Raw genomic sequence first — 11,831 nt, forward strand, 5'->3', positions numbered from 1 at the left:
ACTCGACTGCCTGCCTGCCTGATCACCCCCTAACCACTCCCCTGCCAGCCTGATCAATGCCTAACTGCTCCCCTCTGGCCCGATTGCCCCTAACTGCCCTCCCCTGCTGGCCTGGTCACCCCTAACTGGCCTCCCTTTCAGGCCTGGTTGCCCCCAACTGCCCTCCCCTGCTAGCCTGGTTCCCCCCAACTGCCCTCCCCTGCTGGCCCGGTCACCCCTAACTGCCCTCCCTTACCAGCCTGGTTGTCGCTAACTGCCCTCCCCTGCAGGCCTGATCACCCCCAACTGTCCTCCCCGGTAGGCCTGATTGCCCCCAACTGCCCTCCCCTGCAATCCTGGTCATGCCTAACTGCCCTCCCCTGTCAGCCTGGTTGCCCCTAACTGCCCTCCCTTGCCAGCCTGGGTCCCCCCCAACTGCCCTCCCCTGCTGGCCTGGGTCCCTCCCAACTGCCTTTCCCTGCAGGCCTGGTCGCCCCCAACTGTCCTCCCCGGTTGGCCTGATTGCCCCCAACTGCCCTCCTTTGCCGGCCTGGTCCTCCCCCAACTGCCCTCCCCTGCTGGCCATCTTGTGGCGGCCATCTTGTGTCCATATGGGGGCGGCCATCTTTGACCACATGGGGGCGGCCATCTTGTGTGTTGGGGTGATGGTCAATCTGCATATTACTCTTTTATTAGATAGGATTACTTTTTGATTGGATGCCAGATATCATGATTTTAACTTTTTGGATGCTGGGGATTTTTATATTCTTATAAATTTTTTAGCTTTTTCCTTGGATATAGATAATTTATTTAAAAATAGTTTGATGGTTATCAGTCTTTCTTTTTAAAATTGGTTTTATGGAGCCAGAACCATGTTTAATCTGGGACTAGTTGTTCCCCACTATGAAGCAAGACCCATTTTAATACTCTACCCAATGCACCATGAATAACATGTTTCCAGAGTGGCTGTTGATGATAGACATGACAGGTGGGTGAGGAGTGCTGTTCTCTCTAATCCTTTAGGATGAGCCTTTCTGTGGCCTTGGATAGTTTTTCACATGCATGTACTGATCCATTCTCTTGCTGAATATGCTAGGGAACCCTCTGAAGAGATCTGGGGTTCTTGCTCTGTGCAATCATATGTTTTCTGATACATCCAGGATCAATATTAGCTCTGAGATTCACAAAGGGAAGTCGCATTTCATGTATTATATCATGTTTACCTATGCTCGGCCTGCATAACTGTGGTTAAGTCCCTCAGACATCCACCAATTGAAGGTGATTTAGAAATTCCCGCCCTAGCCGGTGTGGCTCAGTGGATAGAGCGTCGGCCTGCGGACTCAACGGTCCCGGGTTCGATTCCAGTCAAGGGCATGTACCTTGGTTGTGGGCACATCCCCAGTGGGAGGTGTGCAGGAGGCAGCTGATCGATGTTTCTCTCTCATCGATGTTTCTAACTCTCTATCCCTCTCCCTTCCTCTCTGTAAAAAATCAAAATATTTTTAAAAAAAAAAGAAATTCCCTCAGCTTCCCAGGACAGCTATGGAATAAGAGACCTTTTCTGATCTGAAACTGGACTAGTTCCCTGAATATGTGTAGTGAAGTAAATTGCATCTGTGTGTAAACATGTATATTCATCATGTTTGACCACAAATGGAAATTTACCCCTTAATACAACACTCCCAGATTTGTACTCAGATAACCTTATAAGCCACAAGACAGGAATGACTGTTCATTTTCTAATATACTATCCCAGTGGTTGGCAAACTGAGACTCGCAAGCCACATGCAGCTCGTGAGCCACAGTTTGCCGCTCTGTTGACTAATGAGTTTGCTGACCACTGTACCATCCAATATAATAAAAGCCTAATATGCTAAGTGTCCGGTCGGCTGTTCAACCAATCAAAGCGTAATATGCTAATGATATGCTAAGAATGCTCATCTGTCATTATGATGTGCACTGACCACCAGGGGGCAGACGCTCCAGTAGGTTAGCTTGTTGCTGGGGTCTGGCCGATCAGGACTGAGCAAGATGGACCGGACACGCCCTGGAGCCCTCCCGCAGTCCCTCCCCATCCCTGGTGGGGTCCCTCAGCCTGGCCTGTGCCCTCTCACAATCAGGCTGAGGGACCCCGCCCTGAGTGCACGATTTCATGCACCGGCCTCTAGTCTATATCATAAAAGACCTGTGGTCATGACACTGTAACAGCGCCATGACCAAAATGAGCAGCGGCTCTTGCAGCAGGTGGGGCAGGATGCCGGCAGCATCTGCGGAGCGTGCGAGGTGTCGGCAACATCCGCGGAGCGTGTGAGGCGTTGGCAGCGTCTGCAGAGTGTGCGAGGTGTCATGGGGCGGAGCGCCAGCAGTATCCGAAGAGCATGCGAGGCGTCGTGGGGCGGCAGACATGGCCCTGATGGCAGGCTAGGCCTAGGGGACCCTAATATGCACATGATTTAATCATGCACTGGGCCTCTAGTCATATTATAAATATTTACTTTACATTTTTATATAGCAAGTTGATGCTAACCAATATATTTTCTTTAATTTTTTAGAAACAACCCGATTAGAGGGGAAAATGATCATTTTTTAAAAAAGCAACAAAATGCCTTCACAAGAGATGAGATGGGGAAAAAATGCATCTGATTACAGAGGACAAGATGGAACACAGTGTGAATGCAAGAACTTTAAAAGTTGAAGTGGTTCTGTAGAAAGTACTCTTCTATGTATTTACACTAAAATTCTTTTGTGAAACTTTGCTTACACTTGCTCTACTTGCTTTGTACCAGGCACAGTTCTAGGCATTTCCCTATTATAGTTCAAGGTGAAAAGTAAACATATGTGTAAAAAAACAAAATAATCTTACCAAGTAGTTCCATGGACAAGCTTGCCTATACTGCAGTTCTAACCAATTTCCCTATACTTAAAATAATGTATTTTTTGCTACTGAAACTAGAAAAAGTTGTGTGTAAGATAATGGCTATTATATACCAATGTAGTTTTCTGCTATGTTGCCAGCCATCCTATGTAATAAAGACAAAATATACAAATTGACCGTCACTCCGTAACAAAGATGGAAGCGCCCAGTCTGCTCAGCCCCGCCAGAGTCATCCTTTTAGCCCTTGCCGTGGTGAGGGGTAAGCAGGTCCCCGCAGAGAGCAGACACCAGAGCCCTGCTTGCCCCTGGCCGCGGCAGCGAGTGGCAAGCAGGACCCCACAGAGAGCAGACAGCAGGCCCCCGCTTGCCCCTCGCTGAGAGCAGACAGCAGGGCCCTGCTTGCTCCTGGCCATGGTGGTGAGCCAGATGACAGACAGCAGGGTCCCCACAGCAAGCAGACAACATGGCCCTGCTTGCCCCTGACCATGGCAGTGAGCCAAAGAGCAGACAGCAAGGCCCTGCTTGCCCCTAGCCGCGTCAGTGAGCCAGAGAGCAGACAGGCAGGCAGAGAGCAGAGAACCACGGTGAGCAGGCTTAAGCTGTCAGTAGGACATCTCCTGAGGGCTCCCAGATTGGAGAGGGTGCAGGTCGGGCTGAGGGACTCAACCCCCACCCCTACACCTCCCCCCATGCATGAATTCCATGCACCGGGCCTCTAGTAAAGAATAATAGACAATACCGGAGAAAAACAAAGGGAAGAAGGAAGGGAGGAGTGAGAGAAGGAGGGAAATTAAGAAGAATGGAAAGAAAAAAAGAAGGAAATGAAGAAAGTTTAAAGGAGGAACATCAGGTCACGACTTTGCTATGCCTTATCTCTACCAGTTTTCTTTTTACAATCAAATCTTGATTCTCAAATGTCTCCCATCTCAAGCAATTCATTTCTTGACAGTTGTTCACAGAAAAAAAAGTGTCTCCTTGTCAAACAAAACTTAAATAAATATAGTTTATAGTTGTCTACCCAACAGCCCTTTCGCACTGATGCCTATATGCCAAGCATGGGTGCAATAAGCGTCAGTTACTGCTAAACCTCACATTGTTTACATCTCAGGAAGTTATGCTATGAATATTTTGTGTGTTTTTTGCTTTTGTTGCTGCTTATTATTATTAAACTAAAGGCTTAGTGCACGAATTCATGCACAGGTGGAGTCTGGCCAGTCCATGCAATGAGGGCCAATCAAGTCAAGCTAGCAGGAGGAGGTTACACAGGAGTTTGGCTGGCTGCCCCTGCCCCCAATCAGGGTAGGTGTAGCCAATTGGGGGCAGGGCTGGCCAGGGGTAGGGGCTACAGGAGTTTGACCAGCTGGCCCTCCTCCCTACACCCATCAGGCCAGTTGGCTGGCCACAGTGAGCATCATAGAGACCAGTCATTCCAGTCGTTCTGGTCATTTTGGCCTTAGGTCACTTGGGTTTTATATACACTGAGTGGCCAGGTTATTATGATCTCTGAACACATAATAATCTGGCCACTCAGTGTATATCCTATATAATAAAAGGCTAATATGCAAATTGTCCCCTCGACCAGGAGTTCAACCAGCAGGCAGACCAGCCAACCGCCTATGTCTCCTCCCCCTCGCCAGGCGGGCTGGACCCCACCCATGCACGAATTCAAGCACCACGCCATATATATATATATATATACACACACACACACACATATATATATATATATACACACACACACATACACACACTGGCCAGATTATTATGCGTTCAGAGATCATAATAATCTGGCCACTCAGTGTATATAGATAAATACTAGAGGGGGCGGGTCCCTCAGCCCAGCCTTCACCCTCTCCAATCTGGGACCATTTGAGGGATGTTCGACCGCCCGTTTAGGCCCAATCCTGGTGGGATCGGGCCTAAACGGGTGGTCGGACATCCCTCTCACAATCCAGGACAGCTGGCTCCCGACTGCTCGCCTGCCTCTGCCTGATTGCCCCTAACCGCTTCTGCCTACCAGCCTGATCACCCCCTAACCACACCCCTGCCAGCCTGATCAACGCCTAACTGCTCCCCAGCCAGCCCGATTGCCCCTAACTGCCCTCCACTATCAGCCTGGTCACCCCTAACTGCCCTCCCCTGCCAGTCTGGTCGCCCCTAACTGTCCTCCCCTGCAGGCCTGGTCGCCTCCAACTGCCCTCCCCTGCTGGCCCAGTCACCCATAACTGCCCTCCCCTGCTGTCCTGGTCACCCCTAACTGCCCTCCCTGCTGGCCTGATCGCCCACAACTGCCCTTCCCTGAAGGCCTGGTCCCCCCACAACTGCCCTCCCCTGCTGGCCTGGTTCCCCCCAATTGCCCTCCTTTGCAGTCCTGGTTCCCCCCAACTGCCCTCCCCTGCAGGCCTGGTCCCCCCAACTGCCCTCCTCTGCCGGCCCAGTCACCCCTATCTGCCCTTTCTGCTTGCCTGATCGCCCACAACTGCCCTCCCCTGCGACCTGGTCCCCCGCAACTGCCTCCTCTTGCTGGCCTGGTTCCCCCTCAACTGCCCTACCCTGCAGGCCTGATCACCCACAACTGCCCTCCCCTGCAGGTCTGGGTCCCCCCCCAACTGTCCTCCACAGTAGGCCTGGTCCCCCCCCCCCAACTGCCCTCCACTGCAGGCCTGGGTCCCCCCCCAACTGTCCTCCCCTGCAGGCCTGGTCCCCCCCAACTGCCCTCCACTATAGGCCTGGCCCCCCCCAAACTGCCCTCCACTGCAGGCCTGCCCCCTCCCCCAACTGCCCTCCCCTGCAGTCCTGGTGTCCCCCAACTGCCCTCCCCTGGCCTGGTCTCCCCAAACTGCCCTCCTCTGCCGGCCTGGTCACACCTAACTGCACTCCCTGCTTGCCTGATTGCCCACAACTACCTTTCCCTGCAGGCCTGATTCCCCCCCCCCCAACTGCCCTCCTTTGCTGGCCTGGTCCCCCCAACTGCCCTCCCCTGCAGGCCTGGGTCCCCCCCCCAACTGCCCTCCTTTGCTGGCCTGGTCTCCCCCAACTGCCCTCCTCTGCTGGCCTGGTCACCCCTAACTGCCCACAACTGCCCTCCCCTGCAGGCCATCTTGTGGCAGCCATCTTGTGTCTTGGAGTGATGGTCAATTTGCATATTACTCTTTTATTAGATAGGATAGTAAATCCTCATGGATCCTACGAAGCTTAGTGATAATAGCAAAATGAAAAGGAAAGCTGTGAGAAAAACAATAGAGCTTTAAAAAGAAATACTGTACTGTTATATAAAGAAGGTTAAAACGGAATCACATGGGGGTCTAGAAGGAATTAATTCAATTTACATTATTTCTAATGGGGAAAATTATTCAGTTTTCAAACAAATCGCTTCTTGAACAGCTGTTTGGAATGAATTAAGTTTGAGAACCAAGGTTCCATTGTATTTATAACATTATAATAGGGGACTTTATCAAATCATTTTAATTAATAATATAAATTAAAATTTCATGGCCAGAATGCAAAATATGTAGACCTATTTTAATGATCAGTGACTAAGTAGGATCAGGAAAACGTGATCATGTTCCATGCAGTTATCCTCAAAACATCCATCCATCCTATCTGTCCCACTAGTCCTATTTCTAGGTGAGAGCCTACGTATTTACTTCAGAAAATTACTAACTAATCTCCACTGGCTCTTAATTTAACCTATTTAAAACCCATTTTTTAAACTGCTGCCTAATGATACTTTTTTTTTTTAACTCTCCACTGATTGTTTCTTTTCCTGGCCCCACATTCATCACTGTCTAGAGTCCACACCAAATCTAACTTTTTACTTTATTGCACATATCTCCTTGAAGAAGGCAGCTATGATCTAAGCGATACATATATAGACTCTTGAGCCAAACTGCTGAAGTCCAAGTCCTGCTTCGCCATTTTCCAACCATGTAAATAGCTTGGACAAATAACCTCTCTAAGCCACAGTTCCATCATTTGAAAACAAAGGTAATACTCCTAAATAATTCCTATAAAGTGTTTAGAAGTTCTAGCCTATAGTAAGCACTCAATTTATTTCATTGTCCAATCAAATGAGACTACTGACCATTCCTAAAACACAAATTACCTTTCATACTTCTGTGCCTCTCTCCTAATTTTCTCAGCCTGGACTTTCTGTCTCACTGACCATCTGTCCAAATCTTACAATCCTTTAAGCTCCACTGTAAATGAAACTCCATGAAGTTCTATGTAATAAACGTAACTGGAACATCCCTCTCCTCTGAATGCTATTTAATGAGAAAGTACTTTGTGTCATTGTTTTTTATTTTTTATATGTTGAAAGCCCACTGTTTTTTATTTATTTTGAATTGACCATCTATCCAAATCTTACAATCCTTTATGCTCCACTGTAAATGAAACTCCATAAAGTTCTACGTTATAAACATAACTGGAACATCCCTCTCCTTTGAATGCTATTTAATGAGAAAGTACTTTGTGTCATTGTTTTTAATTTTTTTATATGTTGAAAGCCTGCTGTTTTTTATTTATTTTGAATTGATCCTAGCAAGAGGAAGGGAGGTAGAGAGAAACATGGATGTGAGAAACATCTATCAGTTTCCTCCCATATGTGCCGCGACTGTGGACTGAACCCACAACCTAGATATGTTCACTGACTAGGAATCAAATCTGCCACCTTTTGGTGTGACACTCCAACTTCTGAGCAACCCTGGCCAGGGCTACTTTGTGTCATTCTTGATAAACTAACTGCATACTTCACACTGCCTTAATCACCCATAATATTGTAACCTTTATGTTTCCCAAGGCATCTGTTCTGTATGTAGATATGTACGTATAGACTAACTAGGGGCCCAGTACACCAATTCATGCACCTTGAAAGGAACTGTGGTGGGCAACAGGGGCAGGTCTTGGCCCATTCTCCGCATTCCTGCCTGGCTCCTCCTGCTACAGCCCCCAGTCCCCTGTCTGCCAGCAGCCCCGCTCTCACCACCACCACTCCCACACACTGACTGCACCAGCCCCACTTGCATCCGCTGACGGCACACAGTGATTAGGGCCAGCAGCAGGTGTGAGCACTGAGCAGGACCATGGCTAGCAGGAGCAAAAAATTTTCAGTAACCACCAGAGGTTTGCCTGATGACAGTGACCGGCGCCCCACCTTGGTCTGGCGCCCTGCTCACCTGCTCCACCATCCCGCTGTGGCCAATGCCCACCATGTTCCGCGTGCGCCCCCTGGTAGTCAGCCCTTGTCATAGCAACCAGTTGTTTGGTTGTTCCACCTTTCGGTCTATTTGCATATTAGCCTTTTATTATATAGGATGATGTGTTTGCTGAATGAACTAATCCAATCTATCAGCTCATTGAGATAATGACACAATGTCATGCCTCAGAAATCACTTTAACAACTACATACATTTCTTACTCTTCAACTATTAACTTTCTCACTAAATAGGAAAACCAGTTTCATGTAGAAATTTTAAATATTTCTTACCTCAAATCCCCCTCTTTTGAAGAAGTAGAAGTCTGGAAGGTAATGTGAGCAATTGAAATAGGGGTGTCAGCTCTGATTCACATACTTTTTTCCTTTTATAAAATGTTCTTGATGTTAAAATAAGTAAAATTAAATACCTTGTGGAATTCAAATATTAATTATTATTTGTTTTAATATGAATTTTTTTAAATAAATCTTTATTCAGATTATTACAATTGTTTCTCCTTTTTCCCCCCATAGCTCCCCTCCACCCGGTTCCCACCCCACCTTCTGCCCTTACCTCCCCTGCACTGTCCTCATCCATAGGTGTATGATTTTTGTCCAGTCTCTTCCTGAACCGCCCATACCCCTTTCCCCCTGAGAATTATCAGTCCACTCCCTTTCTATGCCCCTGATTCTATTATATTCACCAGATTATTCTGCTCCTCAGGTTTTTAATTCACTTGATTTTTAGGTTCACTTGTTGATAGATATGTATTTGTTGTTCTTTACTTTACTTTTTTCTTCTGCCTCTTCTTTAAGAGTACCTTTCAGCATTTCATATAATACTGGTTTGGTGGTGATGAACTCCTTTAGCTTTTTCTTATCTGTAAAGCTCTTTATCTGCCCTTCAATTCTGAATGATAGCTTTGCTGGGTAGAGTAATCTTGGTTGTAGGTTCTTGCTATTCATCACTTTGAATATTTCTTGCCACTCCCGTCTGGCCTGCGTAGTTTCTGTTGAGAAATCAGCTGACAATCGTATGGGTGCTCCCTTGTAGGTAATTAACTGTTTTTCTCTTGCTGCTTTTAAGATTCTCTCTTTGTCTTTTGCTCTTGGCATTTTAATTATGATGTGTCTTGGTGTGGTCCTCTTTGGATTCCTTTTGTTTGGGATTCTGTGTGCTTCCTGGACTTGTAAGTCTATTTCTTTCACCAGGTGGGGGAAGTTTTCAGTCATTATTTCTTCAAATAGGTTTTCAGTATCTTGCTCTCTCTCTTCTTCTGGCACCCCCATAATTCTGATGTTGGTACACTTGAAGTTGTCCCAGAGGCTTCTTACACTATCTTCAACTTTTTGGATTCTTTTTTCCTTTTGCTTTTTCGGTTGAGTGTTTTTTGCTTCTTTGTATTTCAATTCTTTGACTTGATTCTTGTGTTCCTCTAGTCTGTTGTTGGGTCTCTGTATAATATTTTTTATTTCAGTCAGTGTATGTTTAATTTCTAGTTGGTCCTTTTTTATATCTTCAAGGGTCTCGTTATATTTATCGGCCTTTTCTAGGATATTCTTGAAAAGCCTTATAACCGTGGTTTTGAATTCTCTATCCAGTCGTTTGTTTTCCTCCATTTCTTTTGTTTGTGATCTGTTTCTTTGATGCCGCATTTTCACTGTTTCCCTGAGTTGGCAGGGTAGATTTGTGTGCTAGGTTTCCTATATGGCCCAGTGGGTCGGCCTCCCCAGTTAACCTGAGGTGAACACTCTTGGTGCACCCTTTTGTGGACTGTGTGTACAGCCTAGTTGTAGTTAAATCTTGATTGTTGGTATCACTGGGAGGAATTGACCTGCAGGCGAGTTGGCTGTAAGGATCAGCTGTGTCTCTGCTGGGAGAAGTTTGGTGCTGGAGACAGCCTTATAGGATTAGACTTGCCAAATTGCAATAGCCTCTGTGCTCAGCTTGGATGGGGTGGAGTCTCAGGGCGGAGCAGACGTCTTGGCTTCCAGTCAGCCTTGCCCTTGCGCGCACGCGCCTTCAGACCTCTGCCTTCCCCAGCTCCCGAGTCTCTGCCCAAGAGTCCAGATTCCCCCCACAAGAGCGTGGGTCCCCAGGGGCTCGCCTGGAACTGGGGTTCAGTGCAGTCAGAACTGGGGCTAAGTGCAGTCAGGAGCTTCTGACTCCCTTCCACTAGGGAAAGCCTGTGGCAACCTCCGCAGCCTTTGTGCGCACTGGCACATGCGTGCCACCAGACCTCTGCCTTCCCCGGCTCCCAAGTCTCTGCCCGAGAGTCCAGATTCCCCCCCGTAAGAGTGTGGGTCCCCAGGGGCTCTCCTGGAACTGGGGTTCAGTGCAGTCAGAACTGGGGTTCAGTGCAGTTAGCTTCCGACTCCCTTCTGCTAGGGAAAGCCTGTGGCAACCTCCATAGCCTTTGTGCACACTGGCACGTGCCTCCAGACCCCTGTCTGCCGGGGCTCCCCCGGGTCTCCCCCGGGTCTCCGAGTCTTTGGGTACCTTTCTCTCTATCTGACAGTCCAGACTCCCCCTGTATGAGCCTGGGTCCATGGGGTTTCACCCGGGACTGGGGTTCAGTGCAGTTAGAACTGGGGTTCAGTGCGGTCGGAGGCTTCCTTCCCCCTTCCACCAGAGAAAGTCAGCCAGGCTCTCAGCCGCCCTTCCTCTCTGTGTGCACAAAGACCCTTTGCCATACCTCCAATTCTCTGTGAGCTTTTCTCTTTCCTTCTAGTTGTAGAATTTTCACTCAGCCAGCTTTCCTGTGGTTCTGGATGGTGTCCGTTCTGTCTTTTAGTTGTAGTTTTGAAATTGTTGTGTGGGGCAGCAGTTTAGGTGCTTACCTATGCTGCCATCTTTGTTTCTCCTAATATGAATTTTTAACATTAAAAATCACTTTTTTATAGTTCAGTGTCACAGATTTTTTGTTTTTACAGTGTAAAATTTTTATATTTAGAATTAGGCAGTTGGTCTCAGTTTAGATGATTCCAATTTTGTTGGCAACATCCAAAGCATCATAATCAGGAGCCAATGGAACATATGCCTTCTTCTCACCATCAGGAATGATCAGGGTGTTGACTTTGGCCACATCAATGTCATAGAGCTTCCTCACAGCCTGTTTGATCTGTGCCTTGACATCCACAATGAACACCAGTGTATTATTGTCTTCTGTCTTCTTCATGGCTGACTCGGTAGTCAGGGGGAGCTTGATGATGGCATAGTGGGCAAGCTTGTTTCTCCTGGGTGCGCTCTTCTGAGGATATTAAGGCTGCCTCCGGAGCGTTAGTGTCTTTGGCTGTCAGAAGGTGGGTGACGTGCGGATCTTCTTTTTTTGTGTGGCTGTGGACGCCTTTCAACACTGCTTTCTTTGCCTTCAAAGCCTTTGCTTTGGCTTTGGCTTTGGGAGGGGCAGGGGCTTCTTAGCTTTCAGCGCCATCTTTGTAAAAAGCCACAGATTTTTTTAATGTGCATTTTAATAAGTATAAAGTATATAAACAATAAGGTAAGTTTGTGGAGAAGCTGACCAAGATACATAAATTAAGAAATGCAAGTGTCTAAGTTTTCTATATTTCTTTTTTTGTTTTACAGAATATTAAAGTTGTTTAATATATAATTTCTCATTTTGGAAGTCCTTTATTGTAAAGACTATTCTTTTGTTTGATAACAAACAGCAGCCGCAGTGTCAGTGATTATTCTGGATCTCCATGTTGGATGTATTCAACTTCTTGAGACACAAGTTTCCTTCTATATTTCTGAGATAATGTTTTTATTATTTCTACAGTGTC

The 11,831-nt window shown here is 47.1% G+C and overlaps 1 pseudogene across 1 annotated transcript; it reads right to left on the reverse strand.

The window, feature by feature from the left end:
* Positions 1-11,023: 11,023 nt before the first annotated feature.
* Positions 11,024-11,482, reverse strand: LOC308258080 (large ribosomal subunit protein uL23-like; annotated as a pseudogene). Its single transcript has one exon. The product of its transcript is annotated as a large ribosomal subunit protein uL23-like (transcript).
* Positions 11,483-11,831: the final 349 nt, after the last annotated feature.

Source organism: Plecotus auritus (assembly GCF_963455305.1).
Source record: "Plecotus auritus genome assembly, chromosome: 1".
NCBI lineage: Eukaryota > Metazoa > Chordata > Mammalia > Chiroptera > Vespertilionidae > Plecotus > Plecotus auritus.